General features: G+C 46.5%; 1 protein-coding gene across 2 annotated transcripts in view; it reads right to left on the bottom strand.

Moving 5' to 3' along the window:
• The window catches only part of Tmem150c (transmembrane protein 150C), a 72,570-nt gene that overhangs the window by 27,608 nt on the left and 19,536 nt on the right, over nt 1-25,426 (bottom strand). The window lies entirely within an intron of this gene.

Raw genomic sequence — 25,426 nt, 5'->3', positions numbered from 1 at the left:
AGCTGGCTCTCACAGGTGCCGGGACCCAGCCCAGGCCCTCCCTCTTGTGCAGAAGGTCCTCCTCTTATCCACGGAGACATCTGCCATCTCACTTTCTTTTGGGATAGGGCCATGTGAAGCCTAAGCTGGCCTCAGACCCGCAGATGCCGAGGCTAGCCCTGAGCTTCTTTCCTTCCTCCGCACCTCTCAGCACCTGGGGTACAGGCTATGTCATCGTGCTTGTTTACAATGTCCCTTGGAAAGCCAGAAGGTGTGCTTTTCACAAAGTCTGCCTGCCCAGGTCTGTTTTGATAGGTCCCGAGTTTGATATCAGATCTAGGGGCTTCTTGCCAGTCATCCCTTGATCTCAGGTTTCCCTGTGTCTGTTTTATTAGAAGGTTTGTGGTTTTATATTGAAATCTGTGATCTGGTTTTTATTTTTAAAAACTGTGAGTCTCCACTGTCTTATTGAATTTGGTTAGAACCTAAACAGTTATAAATTATTTTGGTAAGACTTGAGGAGCATGTAAGGAGCTAAGTCAGATGAGGTCATTGAGAAAGATTTGTACACTAAAGAACATAAATCAGACAAACAGCAGAACTCACCATGCCATGTTCTTCTGGGAACTAACAGGTAAGAGCTGAAGACCAAAGGGGAGTGTGTGTGTACACATGTAATGTGTGCATGTGTGTATGTGTACACATGTACTGTGTGCATGTGTGTGTACACATGTAATGTGTGTGAGTGTGTATATGTGTGTGACAAAGAGTGTGTCCATGCGTATGTATCTGTGTGCATGCATGTTTATATATGTGCATGTCTCTGTGTGTGCACATGTATGTGTGTATGCATGTGAGTGTGTGTTGTGTAGAGGGGGATAGTCCTCTCACGTACTCACTCCCTTACCCACTTCTCCTTTGCAAAAGACTCTGTTAGGTATCAGGACCATCTAGAGACCAGAAGACTTCAGTGAAAAGCTCACGACCACCTTCTGGTTTCATCAGCCTGTCAGTGTCCCTTGTGACAAATCATGACACTTTGCTTTTCTCTGCCTCTCTGGTGCGCCTTGTTACACACCTCCTTTCTTGTCACAGAGAATCAATCCATTGGTCTTCCCTTAGTCCACATTCAGCTTAGAAGAATTTCCAGGAGACACACAAGCGATGTGCTCTCTCTTCTTGGGGCGAGAGGTTTGTCGGGTTCCGGGAGGATGAGCAGGACAAACTGTGTGCTGTGTGGGATCAGGGCAAGTTCAGAAAGGGAACTTGATGGAAAGAGGGAGATAACTGGCTGGGAAATCAACCCGCAGACTTTGTCTCACAACTGTCTAAGAATGAATCCTTGCTGGCCTCAAACACCTCCTGTCTGAGTTCCCGAAGTTCTGAGATTATTAACGTGAGCTGCCATGTCCAGTTGTGACTCTGACTTTACGAAGTCCTTCTTTTGAACTAATTAAAGTTTGGATGGGGTCTTAGGTAACAAGGTCATGTGGCTATAACACACACATTTCAACAGTGTAACTTTCTCTTGGTCACATGACTGTAGCCCCAGTCTAGGGTTGGAAGGAAAGATGGCGTGGCTCTTCTCTGCCCCCTCATTTCCTGAACACAAACTGCTCCAGTTACATTAGAAAATGCCACCAGGGCTGGAGACGTGGCGTAGCTGGAAAAGGCACTTGCTGCGTGCACCTGGCAGCCTGAGTTCAATCCCTGGAACCCAGGTAAAGGTGGAAGGAGCGAGTCAACACCACAAAACTGTCCTCTGACCTCCACATGTGTGGTAGTATGAATGCTCCTATGCACACATATGATGCACGCAGAAGCACATACACACGCTACTAGTAAATATGTTTTAAATAAAGAGAAAGCATTACTCAAAGTTTTCATTAAGTTGTGGGATACACTGGCTGGTTTTATGGCAACTTGATACAAGCTAGAGTCGTTAGAGAGAAGATAGTATTACTGAGAAAAAAAAATGCCCCTATACGCCCAGTTGCAAGGCATTTTCCTAATTAATGATTGCTGGGAGGGAGGGAGGAGAGAGGCCCAGCCCGCTGTGAGCAGTGCCATCCCTGAGCTGGTGGTCTTGGGTGCGCTAAGAAAGCAGGCCGAGCAGACAGTAAGCCCAACCCACCCGTGGCCTCTGCTCCAGCCCTGCCTCCCGCTTCTTGCCTGGCTTGACTTCCTGCCCTTGCTCTTTTAGATGATGAACTGTGAGCTGAATGGACACTTCCTTCCCAACTGACTTCTGCTCATGGTGGTTCATCACAGCAATAGCAACCCTAAGGCATAAGGATAAGTTTCAATCTTCTCTTGAGCTAAATGAAGAAGCCTCTTCCACATTCCTAAGGATTTGGGACTGGAGAGATCAGGGCTCAGCAGCTTAGAGCCCCGTTGTTCTTGCAGAGGTCCCAGGTTCAATTCCCAGCACCAACATGGTGACTAACAATTATGTGCAACTCCAGCTCCCAGAGATTTAATGCTCTCCTTTGGCCTCCTCAGGGACCAGGCACATACATGGTATATATATGTGTATGTGTGTGTGTGTGTGTATGATGGTATATATATGTGTGTATGTGTGTGTATGATAGTATATAGATGTGTATGTGTGTGTGTATGTGTGTGTATGTGTGTTTGTATATATATATATGTGTATGTGTGTATATGTGTGTGTGTGTATGTATATGTGTATGTGTGTGTATGTGTGTATGTATATGTGTGTATATGTATGTATGCGTGTATATGTGTGTGTATGTGTGTATATGTGTGTATGTGTGTATGTATATGTGTATGTGTGTGTATGTGTGTGTGTAGGCAAAGTACTCATACATAGTAAATAAAAGAGAATATCTTTAAAAATAATTTTATCTTTGTAAAATAACTGTGATTCTTTTTATTCTGTGCAGTATTTACTTTGCCGATACTAATCTTCCAACAATATTTCACAGTGAAAAAAAAATCAAGGATAAATGTTCCCATGGCCCCAGAGAGCTGAGCATATCTGGAATGTGATCTGATGAATTTTTGACAAAAGGAGGGAACGAGGCAGGATTGTGAAAACCGTCTTGAAAGGGTTCTGGCACTCAGCCTTGGTCTGGAACTCTCCTCCAAACGGCATTATTTATCCAAATGACTTGCTAAGCTCTTACCCAGATGGTCACAGCTCCCAGAGACAGTGCTGCCAGCTCCGTGCGTTTACCATGTGTTCTCTTCCAATAAATGTCACTGCACAAGTGTGAGCGATTGGCGCTCTTACCCAGTCTGTGTGTGGGGCAGGCAGCACAGCCAGGCTGTCCAGCGCCTTGCGTGAGATAGTGAGAACCTCTGCTCCCCCTGCTCCTTTTGTGTCCCCCAAACTCTTGCTTTCCCCTCCCCCAGAGGTGGGGGAGGGAAGGAACCAAAAGCCAAGGACTGTGGCATCTCCCACCATTGATATTTCTGAGTTACACTCTCTTGAAAACGTGTTTTCTATGCCCACATGAGCTAGTTATCTAAGACCCCGTCCATTTTAACTTGTTCAAAAAGAGGAAGTTTGTAAATCAAAGTGACTCAAGGCAGTAACCTCACCACTTGGAGGCTGAATCATCAAGGGCTTCCTAGAGGGGCCCTATTAGAAAACACCAGCAGTGATAATATCCTTATTCACGTGTTTGTTATCAAGTACCATGTAGTTCTTCCAGTATAGGTGAGGCTATCAAAGTCTGGGAAAATGGCATCCTGTGGTCAGTGCACGGGCCTTGAAGACAAATCTTTTATTGTACCATGTGATGAAAAACGCCTCCCATCTACAGATGGACAATGAAAGCCCACAGATCCTTGATTTTTGAAGCTCTTTAAACCACTTCCACTGGAAACTGAGGAGCTGCAAAGGCTGAGACGGCACTTGACAGCGCCAGCACCCGTTTGCCTGTAAAGGAGAAGGTTTGTCTGCCTGGGGCCAGTGGGGACCTAAGCTAATCTGCTGGGGACAAGGACTTAGATTCCTAATTCTGCCACTTCCTAGCTACGCGGTTAAGCTTGCTTTGTGTCTCAGTTTCTTCATCAGTAAAGCGGGGGAGAAGAATGGCTTTGGTCTTGCCACAGTTTTATAAAGACTAGAAATGTAGTGAAAATGCTTCCTGCTGCCTAGCCAGCTCCCAGGCCCTGCGCACTGCTGTCACACAACGTGATTTAATACTTCATCCGCGAGAAAGCTTGCACATAACTGTGGTCCCTGGAGGTTATACTGCATGGTGACTTGTTGTCACTCTGTGGACGTTCGTTCCCATGAGGATGGAATCACCAAACGACACTCTCCTCAGGATGTGTCCCTGCTGTTAAGTGACACACTACTCTGTACTCCGCCACAAGCACCGCCTAGGTCTTTGCTTATTTTTTTTTTTTTTTTTTTTTTTTTTTTTTTTTTTTACTTTATAATCCACCGGGAGATGGGCTCCTTGCCATAGCTATTTTTCATGGACTCTCGGGGCCGGCTGTATGGATCAGAAGCAATGAAGGGGCCACCTACTGATGGCCGGAACTGTCACAATGCCTAGGAACCAGCACCTCCTGGGAAGGATTCTCTGTCCTGTGTGTGGCAAGCAAATGCAGAGGACTTATTTGTAATCTGCTGGGGACATTGTAATCATTTGTAATTAGAAGTGAGAATGACCAGGGCTATCTGTTTTGTTTTGCTGTGATTTTTCTAGACCTGGAGATACAAATCGTCATGGGGAAATGGAAAAAATGAGCCAACATATATGTCCCAGCCCAGAGAAGAAAGCTACTTTTACTGCATCCTGAGTTCTGAATGTCACAAGAGTCAGGTGACCTGGTATCACCTTAAGAGTCTATGAGGATTTCCCCTGAACAGTAGATACAAGCAGCGTCATTAAATCTACAAGGTCAGTCCCCTACCACACAACTTTTAAGAGTGCTGGCAAAACAACCCAAACCATGCGATACGGCGATAGTGAAGGACTTCTGTAAACACTGACATTCCCCAAATGCAATGATTTCAAAACAGCACCAGCACTGGTGACTGGTTTTTTCTCCACCATTCTTTTGATTTCTAAAAGCAGTCACCCTCATTCACCCGACAGATGACTATAGGGTCCTCCTATACCCATGGCCCAGAGGATTCTTCCTCTTAGAACTAGATGGGACTCACTGTTTGATACTATGTGTCTTAGTCAGGGTTTCTATTCCTGCACAAACATCATGACCAAGAAGCAAGATGGGGAGGAAAGGGTTTATTCAGCTTACATTTCTGTATTGCTGTTCATCACTAAAGGAAGTTAGGACTGGAGGAACTCAAGCAGGTCAGGAAGCAGGAGCTGATGCAGAAGCCATGGAGGGATGTTCCTTACTGGCTTGCTTCCCATGGCTTCCTAAGCCTGCTCTCTTATAGAACCCAAGAGCACCAGCCCAGGGATGGCACCACCCACAAGGGGCCCTCCCCACTTGATCACTAATTGAGAAAATGCCCCACAGCTGGATCTCATGGAGGCACTTTCCCAACTGAAACTCCTTTCTCTGTGATAACTCCAGCCTGTGTCAAGTTGACACACAAAACCAGCCAGTACACTATGCAAAGATAACTCCAGAGGAAGTCCCTTCACTGCCACCTGGATCCACTCTGGTCTGACTTTCCCTGCAGCCTCTCAATTTACCTACCCAATTAAGAATAATTAGCAGCACTACCCATACACGGAGGATATGACTTTTCTTCTTAGTTAAGGACAATCTCATTTTACACAGGACGGCAGTGTGCTCACCCAAGGATACCATATATGTCATGGCTAGGTAAGCCAAACAGCCGCCTCATTTTCCTTTGACGAGCTGCCATCCCAGACTGGCCACTGAGATGCAAAGGGAAGTGTCCTGGGTGGTAAATGGGAAGGGTTTGTGTCCTCAATAATGAAAACTTTTCCCACCCACATTCCTTCTTTCTCACTTGGGATAGTGCAGTAAAACTCTAGTGCCTAGTGCTGTGGCATCCGCTATGTAGCCTTGAGACAACAAACATGAGGACCCAAAGCCATCACCGTGACAGTGGGTGAATAGAAGGTGGAAGACTGAGTCCTTGGTGATGTCATCAAAGTCCAGCTCCACCCATCTCCAGGGAAAATGAAGGTCAATTAGACTCCATTTCAGTCTGGGTAGTACCAAACTGTGTCTGCTCACCTACTGTGACCTGGGAAGTGGCCACTCACCTGTACTACGGTAAGTCCCCTTTCTTGCAAGGGTAGCTCTGTGAGAAAACTCGCTCCAAAGGAACATGAGGAAAGATTCACTTCACAACAAGGGGGCAAGGTTCCTTCTTTCTAGAGATGCAAACCAAGGTACTTGGACACCAACTGTCTGTCACCCAACAACATTTCAGCAGAGAGATGAACAAGCTGGGGATACAGCTCAATAGCTGCACGGCTGCACAGCTGCACGGCTGCACAGCTGCATGGCTGCAAAGCCATATGACTGCCCAGCAGCATGGCTACACAGCTGCACATCTGCACATCTGCACGTCTGCATGTCTGCATAGCTACACATCTGGATGGTTGCATGACTGCACAGCTGCACCACTACACTGCTGCATGGCTGCAGTTGTGAATGCATTGTGAATATACTCACTGCCTTTGAACCATACACGTGCACACTGACAGTTGGGACTGGACAGATAGACGGCTCAGGAGTCAAGAGTGCCAGCTCTATTCTGAGGACCTGAGTTTAGTTCCCAGCACTCACATCAGGTGTCTCACAACTCCAGCTCTAGGAGAGCTGACACCCCTTTTAGCCTGTATACACACCTGCATTCACGAGTGCACACACATGCACACTTTCACACGCAAATAAAACATAAAAACTTTAAAAATGCTGCATGGCCAGCTTTGCCATGTGTTCTTCTCCACAACAAGAAAGGGGGCAGCAGTCACCACCCTACATCCATTAGAATGGCTATTATATAAATAACAAGTGTTAGTGTGTGTGGTGGCGCACCCCTTCAATCCTAGCACTTCAGAGGCAGAGGCAGGCAGGTCTGTGAGTTCAAGGCCAGCCTGGTCTGCACAGTGGGTTTTAGGGCTGTGTAGAGAGACCCAGTGTCAACAACAACAACAGCAACCACAACCAAAACAAACAAACAAACAAGAACAAAACCAAAACAAAGCAACTGTTGGTGAGGATGTGGGGAAAAAATAGAACTTTTAATCTGCCTTATCATATCACTTTGGCTGATGTGATACTTGCTATGTAGGCTAGCCTGGTCTCAAACACAGAGATCCATCTTCCTCTGCCTCTCCAGTGTTGGGATTAAAAGCATGTACTACCATGCCTGGTCAGAAATTAGAACTGTTGCTTGGGATTTAAGATGATATAATCAGCTGGGGAGATGGCTCACGGGATCAGGGGATGGCTCACGGGATCAGGAGATGGCTCACGGGATCAGGAGATGGCTCACGGGATCAGGAGATGGCTCACAGGATCAGGAGATGGCTCACGGGATCAGGGGATGGCTCACGGGATCAGGAGATGGCTCACGGGATCAGGAGATGGCTCACAGGATCAGGAGATGGCTCACGGGATCAGGGGATGGCTCACGGGATCAGGGGATGGCTCACGGGATCAGGGGATGGCTCACGGGATCAGGGGCCATGAGCACACTGTGGTGTACGCACTCTTGTGTTTCCTCACCCCCATACACCAAAGAAAGAGAAAATAAAATGATGTAGCATATCATTAGAAAACAATATAGCGGGCTTTCAACAAGTTAAAAATAAAACTAGCTTATGATGCAGAAATTCCACTCTGGGTCTTTGAACACCTGATGGTTTGAATGAATTATGTCTCCGTGGGCTCATGCATTTGAACATTTGGTCCCCAGTTGCTGGGCCTGTTTGGGAAGGTTATGGAGCCTTTAGGAGGTAGATTCTTGCTGTTGGAATTATGTCACTGGGGGTAGGTGCTTAAGTTTTAGCTAGCCCTGTTCTACTTCCTGTTCTCTCTCTCTTACTTCCTGTGTGTAGACAGGAAATGTGATCGACAGCTTCTTGTTCCTTTCTCTGCCACAAACCTCTGCCTCTAGACTTATACGCCAAAAGTAAGCACCTCTCTCCTCGAAGTTGCTTTTGGTCCTATTTTATCACAGCAGCAGAGAAGGACCTAATTCAAACCAAAATTGAAAGCCAGGGGCGAGAACGGACACATGTAAGCCCACTCTTATGCAACAGTAATCACGACAGCCTAAGACGGAAACAGCCCAAGTGCCCATCAGTGGGTGGAAACGGTTGGCACTTCATGTACAATGGAATGTTATTTAGCTTCCTGGGGGAGGGGGACATATAGTGGCTCCCATCTGCAATCCCAGCACTCAAGGGTTGTCACAAGTGCAAGGCCAGCCATTAAACAGGAATTCTGACCAATGCCAGTTGATGAACAGTGTTGTGTGGTCTCACTAATGGAGTACCAAAGTGGCTCAGCCAACATGGACAGAAAGCAGGTGCTAGCTCTGGGGTGGAGTTAGGGAACAGGTGCTTGTATTTAGTGAGTCCAGAGAGTCTTCACTCAGAAGTTGTGGTTTCTGGGTTACATACTGCCCTTTCTGCCTGGGCAGGTATGAGTCTTTCATATTCTTATTATTGTGGGATTATAATGTGTGTGTATATGTGTATGATGTGTGTGTGCATATGTGCATGTGTATATATAATATATGTGTGTATAATGTATGTACAACATGTATACGTGATATGAATGTATAATGTACATACATAATGTGTGTGCATATATGTGTGCATGTGTGATGTGTTTGCATGTGTATATGCATGTATATATAATGTGTGTGAGTGTACATATGTGTGTATATGTATATATGTGTATGTGTAATATGTGTGCATGCCTGCATGTGTGTGTTATATGTCCTGTGTGTGTAATGTATGTTTTCATGTGCATGGGTTCTAAGGATCAAACTCAGGTTGGCATGCTTGCATAGGACTCTTATAGACTATAAGCTAAATGGCAGGTTACATACCTTCTACACTCACCCGAGCATTCCAGTTACAGTGGTGGAGCACTGTAGGAAACAGATTTTCTGGGAGCCAGAGAGGAGCTGGCGGTGGCAGATTGCAGTTGTCTATGAAAGTCAACTTCCCCTTCTTCCACAGTGTGAGCAGAAGAACTGGGCACACCGCTGTCCCTCTGGGTGGTACCCCAGTTCCTCTGAGCTGCGGCACAGCTACAGGATTAACCTCGTATCAATGAGATATGAACAGGAGGGATTACCCACCATTCCCTCTGATCTAAAGCGACCGCTGCTCAGACACTGCTGCTGACGGCCTAGCTGTTATCAGTCCTTCCTCTCCCACCGATTCTGAACACCCACCCTCTGTTACATAAATCAAAAAGACAAACAAGTCTTCCACATTTTAAAGCCATTCTTGTTGCTGCAGCGGAATCTTTTTTCTGTAGCTAATTAATATATGCAGATGCTGCAGCAGCTGAAGTCCAAGCGTCTCACCAATGGCAAAGCCACTGTTCATAAGCTACCTGAAAACTCCTATGATCCTTAGGTGACAGGAACATGCATAACCTTGCCCTGGGAATTAGGTGATATTCGGGAGACCAGAGCGACTGTGTGAGTCCCCAGTCAGGTCAGAGGATGGTTTCCTGACTTAGAAATGGCTAATCTTTCTTATGTATGTAAAATTTTCAGGTATTTTTCCCCTTGAGAGAGGATCTCATGTAGTCCAGGATGGCTTTAAACTTGCTACATCATCATCAGGATGACCCTGCACTCCTGATCCTCCTGCCTCCACCTCCCAAGTCCTAAGATTACAGGCATGCATCACCATACCTGGATTCTGGGGTGCTGGGAATAAACAAAGGTTCTTGCTAGACAAGTCCTCTGTCAACTGAGATATCCCCTCAGCCCCATCCTCACAGAGACTTCATAAATGCACAAATCTAATCCCCACTTGTCAAATACTTCCTGAAGCACTCAAGTCTCCTCTGTGGCAGGGAAAGGCCTGGGTTTTGTCACCAAAGTGATTTGTAGATGGTGAGGTGGTTGTTTGGGGACAGTTCTGAAGACTGTTTGCCCTTTCAAATGCAATTATTTCATGTATCCGCCTCTCCCAAAGGCAGTAAACAACAAAAAAGCCATACAATAGTCTGACCATGCACCGCCATGCACGCGCTGGTCCACAGCTGTGAGACAGCACAGCGGCAGCTCTGACAAGCCGTGCGGGCTCCAAGCTCCCGAACAAGATTAAACCCGCGAGGTGCAGGCTCTCTCTTGCTAGACTCTGACATCAATACTAGTTCAGCGAAGGGAAAACAAGCAAACCTGAAACAAATCAAAGCAAAATAACAAATGCCCTCAGCCGAGCCCCAGGGACAGAAAACTCCCAGAACTCCGGAGAAAAGATCTGACAGGCAAACTGGTTGAAGCTCGTGTAACGAGCGAAAGAATCCCAAGACTGAGCAACCAGCAGGGCGGCCATCCCTGAAAAGTGAGGGGAACCCCTTGTCAGTCAAGCTGCCAGCTTCTTGGATAATTTTCAAATCCAAAGACACTGATGAGTCTTCCTCCACATCCCATTATATAGGACATCAGAATGGAGCAAAGGACACAAGTGTGACCTGGATCTGTGGGGCAACACATTTCGCTTAACCTTACTAAGCTTCAGTTTCCCATCACAACATGGGCTTCATACCTACTTCTTTGGGTTGCAGTTAAGGCTAAGATTTAACCTATCAGTGACTTGCATGTGCTAAGCTCTTCCTAACTGGAAACCATACACACACACACACACACACACACACACACACACACACACACACATACACACAATTCTTCAAGCTGTCTCTTGGAAATCATTTTATGCTGATGACTTCTCTGGAAGGACAGAAAACACATGAAATATACCAGACCCAAGGTTGTATTATTTGTTGGGGCGCAGATGGTACAGAAGCAGGCTATACATCATTCGACATCCTTCCTTCAGCAAGAATTAATCAACAACTTAACTCAAGTCCCCTGAACCCAAGTAGAACAACTCCATCAACAGGACAGCAACCATCAGAAGCAGGAGCTTACAAAGTGTAGTTACCTGCCCAGCGCCCCCTCTTCCAAAGCCAGTGATCACTCCACACCTGGCAAACGCTGCCTTCGTGCAGTTTCTGCCACCACTTAATACTCTGTATAGCAATCTTGGCAGTCCCTGGATGGCCTTTCCTTCAGTCTCTGCTCCACACTTTGTCTCTGTATTGCCCCACCTGGGGATCCATCCCATATACAGACACCAAACCCAGACACTATTGTGGATGCCAAGAAGTGCTTGCTGACAGGAGCCTGTTATAGCTGTCTCCTGAGAGGCTTTGCCAGAGACTGACAAATACAGCAGCAGATACTCACAGCCAAACATTAGACTGAGCACGGGGTTCCTAACGGAGGAGTTAGAGAAAGGACTGAAGGAGCTGAAGGGGTTTGCAACCCCATAGGAAGAACAACAATATCAACCAACCAGACTCTTCAGAGCTCCCAGGGACTAAACCATCAACCAAAGAGTACACATGGAGAGACCCACGGCTCCAGCCGCACATGTAGTAGAGGATGGCCTTGTCTGGCATCAGTGGGAGGAATGACCCTTGGTCCTGGGAAGGGCCAATTCTCTAGTGTAGGGTAATGCCAGGCCAGGAAGGCATGAGTGGGTGGGTGGGTGGGTGAGCACCCTCATAGAAGCGGGGGAAGGGGAAATGGGATCGGGGGTTCCAGAGGGAAAGCTGAGAAAGGGTACCCCCTTTCTCATTTGAAATGTAAATACATAAAATATCCAGTAAAAAAAATAATAAAAGTAGTCTGGAGTGGATCTCATAAGTGACTCTTCCTTACTCTGCTCTCCACTGCTCTCTTTTTGTTACATCCAGAAGGCTACAGATGATAAACCAGGGCGTGGCTACAGATTAAAGACTAAAACCAGCTGGCCTGCTGCAGGGGTTAAGTTTTGTTTCTTTGCTGGTCGTTCTGGGATCATATCCAGTCCTCACACACACCAGGCAAGCACTCTACCACTGAGCAACATCCCAGACCTAGGGTGGCTCACGTTACACGCAGTCGATGCAGCAAGGATTAAGGGGTGGTCAGATAACAAGTGGGTGTGTCTTAGAGAGCAGACTTCAGGAGACTGAGAGCGCTGCTTAGCTAACTGCCAACTTGACATAACCTGGACTTATCTGAGAGAAGACGCCTCCAATGAGGGACCGCCTATAAACCAACCAGGTTGGTCTGTGGGCATTTCTGTGAGGGATTGTCGTGATGATGTGGAAGGGCCCAGCCCCCTGTGGTTGACTGCGTCCCCAGGGCAGGTGGTCCTGGAATAAAAATCGAAGCACAAGCCAGCGAGTGAGCCAGAGAGAAAGCCACCAAGCAACGTCGCTCTGTGGTTCCTGCCTTTAGGTTTCTCCTTTGAGTTCCTGTCTGGCTTCTCTCAGTGATGAACTATGACTTGGAAGCGTAAACTGAAATAAACCTTTCTGTCCTCCAAGTTGCCACCGCTCAGACTGTTTCTCTCAATACCAGAGGGAAAGCGGGGTGGTAGGGCCATAGGTGGACGTCCACTCAATGAATGGTACTGTTCAGTGTGCTGCAGACTCTGAGAGAAGAGAAAGCAGGAGGGAGACCAGCTTTCCCCTCTTGACCTAGGACATCCGTTTTCCTACCGTCGAAGGGCAGCATTCTGGGTTCTCCAGCCTTACAGCTCTACACTTAACAGGAGTGGCTCTCCTGGCTCCCAGGCCTGCAGAAGCCCACTGCGTCATACCCTGGACTTCCCAGGGTTTCTAGCTAGCAGGCTGCAAACTATAGTGCCTCGGAGCCCGGGAGTGACACACAATGTCACACATCGTGTCTTTGTACCTGTACCCTCTTGGGTCTGTTTCCTTGGATAAGCCTGACTTGGGCCACCATTAGCAAAAGTGGCTTCACTGTGAGTCAACAAAACTAGCACACGGAATTGTCACACATCCGAACGAGGACTTTCAAGCGTGCAGCGAAGGGGACCGGAGTGTTTCCCAAGTCTCCTTGAAGCTCTCAGGAAACATGTTCAGAAAGCACTGGGTGGCAATTGACCTCAAAGTCTAGCCCATATGGTGGCCATGGCTGGCACTAGGCTTTGGAGCTGGGTGACTACTTGGCGGTCACCACCAAACTGCCCCCTTCATGGCTTCAAAACAAGCTCCTTTCATGCCCTGTTTACTTCTCCATGAAGGTGGGTCAGATATATTGATATTCTCTTCCTTTCTTAAGCAAGGGTTGGTGGGACTCTTCCCTCCTCCACCCTCCTCTCCCCTCCCCTCCCCCATGTAAACGTGCACATAAAGCTCCTGCTCTTGTTCCTGCTGCCACGCCACTAGAGTTGCAGGCTCTTCTCTCTGTGGTTTAGTTACCTGGTTTCTCAATGGTGGGTGTTCATGGGCCTCTCAGCCACCTCTCCAGGGCCTGCATAGTTCACTCTTAAAGCAGAAGGCTGTGGGATTTGGTAGCATAGCAAGAACGGACTGAGAGGATAAGTATCTCTTAGGAATTACACATCAGGGGCCAGCAATACGGCGCAGTGAGTACGCACGCTTGGATACAAGCTCCGTGACCTAAGCACAATCCCCGGATCCCACAGAGGAAAAACTGGCTCCTCTAAGTTTCCTCCTGACCTCCCTCCAGCCATATGGTGGCATGCATGTGCATGCACACAATGACAAATAGCATTAAAACAAACTAAAAAATTGCTCAACGGGGGCTGGATCACCCGCTTCCAATACAAGAGAGGGGTTGAAAATCCCATTAGTTATTAGGTAATCTATTTCCCTTCTGATACAGACGATTCACAGAACACTAATTGAGTATGCTAATGAGCTGGATCGCCCCTGATATCCTGAGCTATCTCTTCTCTAGGGTAAATTAAGAGTGAATTCACTGACTGGGGTGGGCTGGAGGTGTAACTTAGGATTCGCAGTGTGTCTGAGTCGTGTCACACATATAGGGGGAAAGTTGCTTCATTTCTGAGGAGACATATTGTTTTCTGGAAAGAAATGGCTGATGGTGAAGAATGATTACTTGACCCAGTGCTTGGGAGACAGAGAAGAAGGGAATCTCCTTGAGTTCTAGGCCAGCTGGGGCGACACGGGAGTTCTTGTCCAAAACAAAATACAAATGCTTCAATAGACAGTACTACAGCAAACTAGAGAGCTTGCACACAGCAAAGGAAACAGCCGGTAGAGTGAAGAGATGATCTACAGATCGAGAGAAGGCCTCTGCAAATGACACGTCTGAGGGGATACATCCAGGGGAATCCTCCGATGTCCCAGCAGACGGAGTAACATCTAGACTAGCAAAGGCGCGCCAGCCCCACGAAGAGGGGCGGTCGGTCCAAAGAGCCTTGTCTCAGAATGATGTGGTGTCACAGCTTCTGGGTGTATTAAGAGTGCTCTGCTCAACACCAGCAATCACCACAGAGATGTAAATCAAACCACAACGGAATACCATCCCTACCTACATCATTCCACTTAGAACTGCCCGCTCTGCAACAAAGGAAAGGTAAATCCCGACATCCCAAGGATGTGGAGGGAAGGAAATCTCTACGCTTCGAGAATGCAAGTAGCAGCAGCCCAGAGTGGTAGTTCTTAATGAAAGCGTCTGGTCTCGAGGGTACCATTCCACCTGTGACTTTAACCCTTTACCTGCCGGCCTAGAGTATGGTCTTACACATAGAGTTAACTCCCAAGAAAGGATTTCCATAAACAAACAACTACTATTGTTTCATCAGCACTGCGGCTGCTTTGCTGTTCTGGTTACAGATTCGTCATGGTCTCCAGAGTGTGCATGTCTTCTAGTGACGGAGGGAAGAAACCTTCGGAGGCTTCTTGAGTACTGAGCTGGGCAATCACCCCGGGGTGCTGGGCTGGGATGATTGCCCAGCTCAGGTTTGCTCTGTTTGTGGCCCTCTGTGTTCACTGTAGGCAGAGACCTCACCCGTCATAGCTTTGTTCTCTTTACGTCACCCAAACTCGTGGAGAACTCAGAATTGAAAAGCGAGCCGTGAAAATCCGTGATAACTACAGGTTAAGGCTTCTCCATGTGTCCTCTGAGACCTCACCCCATGTTTAACCCTATCTTGTCCTTTACTGTGTGTGCTAGGACCACAGGTATGCTCTTGGCTGTGCGCCAGCTTGCAGTAACGGTGGTTCTCAGCCCCAAAGCCTCAAGGTCATTCATCTTAGAGACCTCAGACTCAACTACCAGGGAATCCTGAGCCAAAGCAGGTTCCAGACTAAACACTGCTCCTCACAGTAGCCACGAAGATACCTTTAAAGCACAAGTCAGGCTCCACTCCTGCCAGACAGACATAAGGGTTCAAACCCCTACTCTTACCTCAGCACACACTCTTACCAGGCTGTAAACTTTGGTCTCCCGCTAGGGCTTGTGAGCCCTGCCTTGCTCCCCCCAAGTACACTTTCCCCCAGTGGGGCACACAGCTGGGCTGCACCCTTGGCCTGCCCCAGGCCCCTTTCCTTGCCCCAAGACTTTCTAAAGCTTCCTTGGAAAGCTTTTCCTGAACATTCTACTTAACAGGTCCAAGAATTCCCTCCACCACCCTGAGGTTCCTCCCTTCAGAACCTCCTGTCCTACTTGTATTAATCTGTTTGTCCTATTCATGGTGGAAGCTCCGTCAGTGTGGTATTTTCTAAATCACATTTTAAAAATAGATTATTCAATTTTTTTTACTGGTATCTATTTTATTTTTTATTTTTATTGTTTTTATATCTTGACTGCCGTTCCTACCTCCCCTCTGCCCTCCATGATTTTAAAATGAGTTTATTTTTTAATTCTTTGGTGGTTTCCTCTATAAAAAATTTTAATCCCATCATTTCCACCCCACTCTTCTGACTGAAACCTTCTTTTTCCCCCAGCAAGTCAGAAGGTGGTCTTTTTCTTTTTTTTCTCCATTTTATCAATCATGTCCAGAACAAGGTCACACCCACAGACATCTGGTGCAGAACACGTGAAAGTCACTGTGCTAGGCATGGGAATAGAAGATTCTAAAGAATAAGATGAAGGGATGAAGAAATGACCCAGCAGTTAAGATCGCTAGCTGTTCTTCCAGAGGACTAGGGTTCAGTTCCCAGCACCAACACGGCAGCCATCTGGAGCTCTGGTTCCAGAGGATCTCACACCCTCTTCTGGCCTCCATGAGTACCAGGTACACATGTGGTACAGAGACATCCACACAGCCAAAACACCCAGACACACAATAAAATAATAAAAAGAAATTAAAAAAATAAATAAAAAGCCATCTACAAGAATGAGATTTGGCTGAAGGAAATATCAATACGAACATAAGTGATGGCATGCCAATTGTTAGTCAGGGTTCTCTAGAGTCACAGAACTCATGGGTGCTCTCTATATAGTAAGGGAGTTTGTTCTGATGGCTTAAAGTCTGTAGTCCAACTTCCCTACAATGGTCAGCTGTGACTGGGAAGTCCAAGGATCTAGTAGTTGCTCGGTCCCACAAGGCTAGGTGTTCCGCTGGTCTTCTGTAGAAGTAGGTCCCAACAGATGTGCTGGCAAGTAAGTGCAAGCAGGCGAAGAAGAGCGAATCTTCCTTCTTCCAGCATCCTTATGTATGTCTCCAGCAGAAGGTGTGGCCAGATTAAAGGTGTGTACCCCCAAGCCTGCATCTGTGACTGGCTTTGTCCCAAGATGACCTTGAACTCAGAGATATCCTTGCCTTTGTCTCCTGGGATTAAAGGCGTGCATTACCTCGCCTGGGCCTAAGTTTTTCATGGCCACTACTCCTCAAGATCTCCAAGCCAAGATCCAGGTCAGAAACTTGTATCTCCCAGCCTCCAGATTAGGATCACAGGTGAGCCTTCCAGTTCTGGATTGTAGTTCATTCCAGTTATAGTCACGTTGCCGGCCAGGAATAGTCACCACACCGAAAACACAATGGCTGTGTGTGCTAAGGCTAAAGATCTGTGTCTACTCACAGCAAGGGAGACTGATTCTGTCATGAGCGCAGAGGCTGGCCTGTAGGTGGCATCTTTGCTGATGCACAGACCTGCAAGACACAATGGTCCCAGCAACAGGGTGTGCAGTGTGGCAGAGGGGCCTTGCTCTTGATCGCAGGCAGGCATGGACCAACACGAAGAAGCAGATTGGGAAATTACCATGAGGAAAGACCGGGGCAGGGGCACAGTTCTGACTAAATGCACCTAACAGGACGCAGACAGAGCAGTGTGGTCAGCAGCCAGTGAGGTGCGTTGTTAACTGTGGCTATGACAAAATGTCTCACACAAAAGCAAAGAATGAAAATTCGTTTGGATCACGGTCTAAGAGGATACATACAGTCCCTCGCCGTGGGGAAGGCTTGCCAACAGGAGCATGAAATATCTCCAGTCAGGAAGTAGAAAGAGCTGCCCCAGGAACTTGCTCCCCCTTTCCCCTCTGGGACCCCGTTTCATAGGATGGTGCCACCCACATTCAGGATTCCCCCTTCTTACACCTCACTGGAAGCATCCTCACAGATGTGCTCAGAGGCGTGTCTCCTCAGCGTTTCTAAACCTGGCCAAGTTCACAATGAAATGAAGCATCACACCGGAGAGCGGAGATTACAATCTTATTAGATATTGAGGGTTGGAGACTCTTGTTAAACCCAGAGTTTTACAACACGAACGGATGGGCTATAAGAAAATTCGGAAGTCTGATTAAAGTTTAGTCAAGCAAAGAATCTTTGTTCAGGTCATGGTCACCAGTTTTATTAAAGCACAACTAAAAACATGATCATAATTCAAAATTAGACTGCAGAACATAAAATTGTGCCAGCAAATCACTTAGTTGGGGGTGGTTATTCTTTCTTTTCTTTTCCCTTTTCTTTTCTTTTCATTTGTTTTCTTTTTTGCACAAAAATTGTAGCTTTTTCTTTTCCCCAAGACGTTTATTGCATTCAACATTCAAGTAGATATCTATTTCTAGAGTGATGTGTTTGGGGAACCCCACATTTTATCCTTTAACTATGAATGGCTACCCCATTTCTTTCAAATTGTAAACAAATTATATCTACCTCAATTTTCTTCAGAAAAAAATCAAGTAGTTGCCTTTATTAGTCTTTCCTCATTATGTATAGACCACTATATCTATAGATTAATATATATTTTATATAGAGAGCTCTCTGTATATAATATAGAGTCATTTACCAGTCATTCACTGGACAAGTATTCCAGGGCCTTCCCCGGAGGAGGAATTGTGCTCGGTATTGGGGAAAGTGGTTACCAAGAAGGGAAGCCCTGAATCCTCAAGTCCTCCAGAGAAAACAGACACGGCTATGGTTGGTTCAGTGCAAATGAAAAAAAAAAAAAACCACTGACCTAAGCCCACAGCAAGGCAGGCCCAAGCCCTCCGAGGAGCCGGGATAGACAGCAGAGTCTGCTGAAGGAATTCCCCTGCTCGGTGAAGCAGGAAGCGTGTATGGCTCTAGGCACAGTGGGAACAAAGCAATGGACACAGGATTTAAACGAGGCAGGTTTTCCCAGCACGTTGGGTCTCAGGGCAGTGGTGGGGACGGGAGCGTGGGAAGGACGGAGTTGGTGCCCCAGACCAAAGCAGCAGTGCCTTAGACACTGCAGTGGGTAAATTCAGGAGCTAGTTTGGAGGTAGGAGTAACAAGTACTGCGAAGTGTGTGGCTGGGCAGAGCTTCTGAAAGCTGGAAACCCTGTTATTGATTGTGAGGGAACCAATGTTTGGATTAAAGTTAGTTCAGGCTTGGTAAACAGGGGGAAATTACTGCATTGATAAGATCTGCAGGCTGTTTGAAAAGACGCAAGTCCATGAGTTCAGCTGGGCAGCAGATCAATACAGAAATGGACTAATAAAACCAGAAGGGACTGTGTTGTTTTCAAAGTCTAGTTCAGTCCTTCTCACCAAGCAAGGGATCACAAGCTACAACTACCTAATTAAAGACGGAGAGAGGGGAGGATGGGAATGAAGATTTATGGGAGATAAAGATTTATGAAACCCTGACAGTAATCAAGATGAAGGAAGCCAGTTAGGGAGATCCTTAATTAAAGGGCAACATTCCAGTCTTTGTTTTTCATTGTGTAACAAGCACAGGGAGATATCCAGTCCTTTCTCTCAGGCAGCAGTAAGTCTAATAGCTTCTGATTATGGTTGTAAAATGGTAACTATAGATGCGGAAGATGCGAGTCCGTTTTTTCCATGGCCAACGACTGAGTGGTAAGGTGGCCACGTGATCACCCCTTCACTCAAGGGACACAGTCATGTACCCACGCACAGTCACCCACCCACCAAGCAGACAGGGTGGCAGTGGCTCTAGCCACTGATCCACATGCTTACCCAATGGCCTGAAAGTGCAGGCCATCACCAAAATGCAGACGGAAGACCTTTTACGGGAAACAGGAGGGAGGGATAATTTTGGGGGTTGAGCTCTGGTAGTTACACTGAGTCTAAAGAAAAATAAGTAGAGACAAGTTCTTCTGACAATACATATGCCATCTACCAAATTGTCCTGCCATACACTGCCAACGCTGCATGACCATGGAAACCATGTCATTGGGGCTGGCTTAGAGTTTCAGAGATTCAGTCCATTATAATCACGGTGTTCCGGAAGCGTGGCAGCGTGCAGGCAGACAGGGGCTGGAGGAGCCCAAAGCTCTACATCCGGATCCAAAGGGGGGAAGGAGGAGACTCTTCCACACTGGGCGGAGCCTGAGCATAGGAGATCTCCAAGCCCACCCCGCCCCACAGTGACGCACTTCCTCCAACAAAGCCACACCTTCTCCAACAAGGCCACGCCTCCTCATAGTGCCATTCTCTGGGCCAAACATTCAATCCTATGAATCTATGGGGCCCAAACCCATTTAAACCACCACATCATCTTTGTAACCAACTTTCCTGGAAAGCATTTCCTGTGAGATAGCAACGATAAAAGTTATAGGCACACAACGATGGAAATGAACTATTGGAAGTGGCTTCTTCGACAGTTACCGTGTATGGCTTCTGCTGTTCATTCATCACAGTTTAACCGAGGTGCGCGGACCGGCTTTACCGTCAATTCACAGGAGCCCACAATGGCTTCATGAGCTTCAAGACCTTGCGCAGGGCCATGTGGAGTTCGTCCAAACTCTTGGCCTCTCACCAGTACATTCTACTAAACATTATTACCCTTCATTACACACCACACTTGCCAGAACCTCTTAGTTAACTCTAATGCCTAGACAATGCTCCAGTTAATTAAACTGACATATTTCGCCTTCATCTCTTACTGATAATCTTCCCAGAATCCATCCTACTACTGAGCACAGTTTTGTCTTTTATTGGCCACTGAAAGTCTTCTACAGAGAAGGAGCTTCTGGCTCAGGGGAAGCTTTCGCATGCAAACCTCACTCACTGTTCCAGAACCAATTTTACTGCACGCTAACCTTCAAAGGGTTTCTCTCATTACCCAGCTCATATCGTGTCTTGTTTTGCTTGTTTTGCTTTAGAATGAGGAAAAAAATCACTCCTATCCCTGATCTTTTACTTGAGTCCTAAGCCTCTGGTGTTCTGGTATTTTAGGATCAGACATGTGGCTGTTTTGGTGGATTCAGGACTGTTTGGTTAGACTCTTCTAAATTAGGTTTTACAGGATCTCCTCCTGTATGCTTCTGGTCAAGATGGAGGACAAGAAACATCAACACTGGAGGTCTGGAGGACAAAGCAAATTAGCAACTGTTGGAAGAATATTAAACGTTTACCGTGGAATGATTTCAATAAGCAGATAGTTTGTCTTTCATGATTGGAATGTTGAGCATGTGTTTGTAGCTAACTCGTCATGGCGAGCCTGCTGGCATCTGTCCTTCGACACGGGACAGCTGTTCCATCTGCATCTGGTCCCCTTTCTGCAGCTTCGCTTGCACTTAGGCCAGAAATGTGCTAGTCTTTGTAAGGAACCCTGCCCTCTCTCTAGCCAGGTCCTCACAGTAACAAGCTCAGAGGTAGGAGGGGCCAGCCCAGTTCCAGAATTCTATAGATCCTGATCATCGGAGCAGGAGCTCTGCATGTGCTTCTGGAATTAGCATTTCCATACTATCCTCCCATGCCTCCTTTACATCCATCTTTCCCTTCCCGAGTGTCAGAAGGAAAGACCACAGACTTACACAAATGATTGAAGTATCTCTGTGACTGTGTAGGTTCTGATGCCTACAACCTAGTAGGGCATAGACATGTAAGGGCATAGACATGTAAGGGCATAGACTCTGGACTGATCTGCTCCTTCCTCCCTCCCTCCCCTTCCTCCCTTTCCTCCCTCCCTCCCTTCCTTCCTCCCTCCCTTCCTTTTTTCCTTCCTTCCCTCCTTCCTTCTTTCCTCCCTCCCTCCCTTCCTTTTTTCCTTTCTTTCTTTTTTAATCATTTTTTATTTATGTGAGTACACTGCAGCTGTCTTCAGACACACATTAGAAAAGAGCATCAAACCCCATTACAGATGGTTGTGAGCCACCATCGGGTTGCTGGGATTCAAACTCAGGACCTCTGGCAGAGCAGTCAGTGCTCTTAACCGTTGAGCCATCTCTCCAGCCCTGCTTCTTTCTTTGAACCCTGACTGATACAGAGACAAGAGGGTTAAAAGCGTGGACTTTACGGAAATCTTCCCTTTGCATGGCCAGACCTTGCTCCGATTACTTACACTCCTACGGCAGTTTTGGGAAAATAAGGAAGAACGTGGAGGAAATGGAAAGGGGTCTTGGGTGCAGAAAACAGAAAAACCATCTGTGATAATGTGACATTTGTGTGTTTGGTTCCAGGCACATGCCTGGTGCTGGAGACACGATGATCAATAACCTGAGATTGAATAATCTAAGGGGAAGGAAGACACTTATAGAGCTAGCTGCAATGGGATGAGTGCTGCATAATTGGCATGGATGAAATGCTGGGGGGATATGGAGGAGAAAATCATCAGTTTTGTCAGGAAGAGTCAATAAGATCTCTGCAGATAGGTGCACTGATGCTGCACCATGGAGAATAGATATAGATACCACTGATGCTGCACCATGGAGAATAGATATAGGTACCACTGATGCTGCACCATGGAGAATAGATATAGGTACCACTGATGCTGCACCATGGAGAATAGATATAGGTACCACTGATGCTGCACCATGGAGAATAGATATAGGTACCACTGATGCTGCACCATGGAGAATAGATATAGGTACCACTGATGCTGTACCCATGGAGAGTAGATAGGTACTATTGATGCTGTAACCATGGGGAATAGGTGGGTACCGCTGGTGCTGCACCATTTAGAACCATGGAGAATAGATAGGTACCACTAATGCTGTAATCATGGAAAATAGATATAGATACCACAGATGCTGCATCATGGAGAGTAGATAGGTACCACTGATGCTGTAACCTTGGAGAATAGATAGCTACTGTTGATGCTATAACCTTGGAGAACAGATAGGTACCACTGATGCTATGCTATAGAGAACAGATAGGTACCACTGATGTTGCACCATGGAGAATGTGTAGAGTCCCTGAGTGTGAGGAGTTTTAAAGTTCAGGTGGTATGCAATCACCTGCAGAGGCTCCTTGGCCCTCACCCTTAAGTGCTAGCACAGTAGATTTGGCAAGTCTGTGAGTTTGTATTTCAAGTTCCCAATTACTGTTGATATTACCAGGAGGTGCCCACATTGAGAGAGTCATAGCCACACTAAAGAAGGGTTGGGATGAGGTGGCAGGCATTCTAAACAGCAGGGACAGATACAGCTAGGTCTGAGTCACTTAAAACCCAGTCCCACAGGTGAAGCAGGTTACAGTCGGGCTGGGGAGGAATAGGAGGAACTGACTGAGGGAGAAGAGCCGAAGGAAGAGCGGGCACAGAGAGGTCTTAGGATGCTTTTCCAGAGAGAGCTGAAGCAGAACATCCGAGCACAGCGTGAAGCAGCCAGTGAGGCCGGAGAGGGGGAGCAGACAGGAGAGTGACGTAACCTGCTTATCCATTGGCAACGTCCAATAGAAACGTCCCTGCTGGACGTACATATGCAAATGTGTTCATATTTGTTCAGCAGGTTGGATGGTGTAGCCCAGGATACTTGTAGAGTAAATTAATGTCCACGGTATTTTCACTACTTCCTTCAATAAAGGAAGGAAGGAAGGAAGGCAATGGCTTCCTGTTCTCATTATGCATCTAGAAAGACACGCGGGAAATGACCAAGGCACCAACAAGAAAGTAAAAGCAACAAATACTAAATTTTTAAATGAACAGAAATGTTAGGGCAGGGTTTCCCCACTTCCATAGTCTGGCCTTGAACTCTGGGGTTCAAGAGATGCATCTGCCTTAGCCTTCTAAGTGCTGGGACCCTGCCAGCCATCCAGCCTTACTGGGAGCAAAATGACCCGAGGAAATCTGAAAGCTAGTTCTACTGCATTGACATATCAAATATTGCGGTGAGAAAGACATACAAAACAGTGTTAACCATGCCTATCACATACTTACGTACCAGCGCATTGGTATATATACACGCATGCATAAACCTATACCGATAACTGCACAAGCTGTGTAAAACTAAGTTATAGGTAACCGAAAGCAATAAAAACACTGCTTATCTCTAGACATGCAGATTGTGTTCAGTAAGGGACAAGCTCAACTGGTTCCTGTTTCTCTCACTCCCACACAGAAGAACCATTTATTTACACCTTCACTGGGCACTGCTTACCTGTAATTCAATCTTGCCGCCTTACAACAGTGATTGTCGATGCTGTGACCCATTTACACAGTTCCTCATGTTGTAGTGACCCCATCCCCAGACCATAAAGTTATTTTGTTGCTACTTCTTAGCTGTAATTTTGCTGTTAAGAATCGCAGTGTAAATCTGATGTGACCTCCGAGGGGGGTGGCGGCGCCCAGGAGGAGGACTACAGGGCATTTGCCTTACAGTGTACTCGCCTGCCTACCTCCAACACCCCGGCAGTGGTTAGTGAGCTCAGCATCTTTAACTGGTATCCATTTTTATATCCATGTGAGAATAACAAAATTACCTTTTTTTGAAAATTATTCTTTGACAGTTAGTTACAAATGTTTATGTAAGCATTCATTTCAATATGGAAAAAAATAAATGCTTGAACACAGAAAAATATGGTAAGCTCCTCAAATTCTTCTTGGAGATGGACTATTTCTGATGCCCCAAATCATGAAGTACATTTGTAAACCCTGGAAACTATAGGCCAATTTCATTCCCAAATAAAAAGAAAAGTAACACTCATAGTTTCAGACTGATGCAGTTTTATATCCTGGTTTACACAGCCACTATCCAAACCTTATTAAAGAAAACAAAAAAGGAATACAGTCAAGTCTCTGGATGCCTGCCTCAAAAATGCGATACTTAATTCCCCAACACACGATGAAAGTGTGTGGCTAGGCATACCAAGTAAGCCAGAGCAGCCCGAGGTGCCCGTCCTCCCACAGTGCAGAGCCTGTGGGCGGCCTTTGCATCAGCAACAATCGGCTCAATAGTGGGAGAGCATCATGGGATTCTGTCTGTAGCTCTTGGAGCTCTTTTATGGCTAGCCGTCCCAGAGTCTGAGCAGTTACGTTAAGAACTGTACTTCCGGAGTCAAAACCAAGGGTATTTGTTTAAAGCAACAGGCAAGCCCTTTCTGTTTGAATTGTTCTATCAACTGAATCCTTTAGGCTGCTCTTGAACCAAATGTGAATTGCCGTAGGCATTCCCAGGCCACTGTGATCTTGAATGAAGAAGGGTGGCCAAGGCCAGAATACCAGCCTTAAAGTAAAATCCACATTAGTCAATGGCACTGCATTTTCAGGTGCACTGTGAGTACCTTTTTATTTGTCTGTCTGTCTGTCTGTCTGTCTGTCTACCTACCTACCTACCTACTGTTTTGTAACACTGGAGACTAAATCCTGGGTCTCACCCACGTCAGGTAAGTACTACTCACTGAGCTACATCACCAGCTGTGGATCTCGAAAGGATACTTAGCATTGGTGAGCTTTCTTTCAAAGAACTTGGATTAAGGAAAGGTGAGGGTTGTGAATAGGAGCAAATAAAACCATCATTTCCTATACTAAGCAAAAGTAACTTTACAAGTATGAAGAAGGCTGGGAGATGGCTTAGAGGGCTGTGTAAATGTGAGGACGTGAGCTTTGATCCCCAGCACCACCCAAGGAGCTGAGCGCACCAGGACAAATCTGCAGCCTCAGCATGCAGGGAGAGGGTCACTGGACATCTTCCTCTGGCCTACACACACACACACACACACACACACACACACACACTTATACATACACATGTACACCCAGATCTGTACACATGTGTATATACACACATACAGATATGCATGTACAATACATATACATATACATGCACACATACTAACACATATGCATGCATGCATGCACACATATCTAC

The sequence above is a fragment of the Apodemus sylvaticus genome, chromosome 11 (assembly GCF_947179515.1).
Source record: "Apodemus sylvaticus chromosome 11, mApoSyl1.1, whole genome shotgun sequence".
Classification (NCBI taxonomy): domain Eukaryota; kingdom Metazoa; phylum Chordata; class Mammalia; order Rodentia; family Muridae; genus Apodemus; species Apodemus sylvaticus.
Note: the sequence above shows the minus strand (reverse complement) of the source record. Positions and strands in the feature narration are given on the sequence as shown.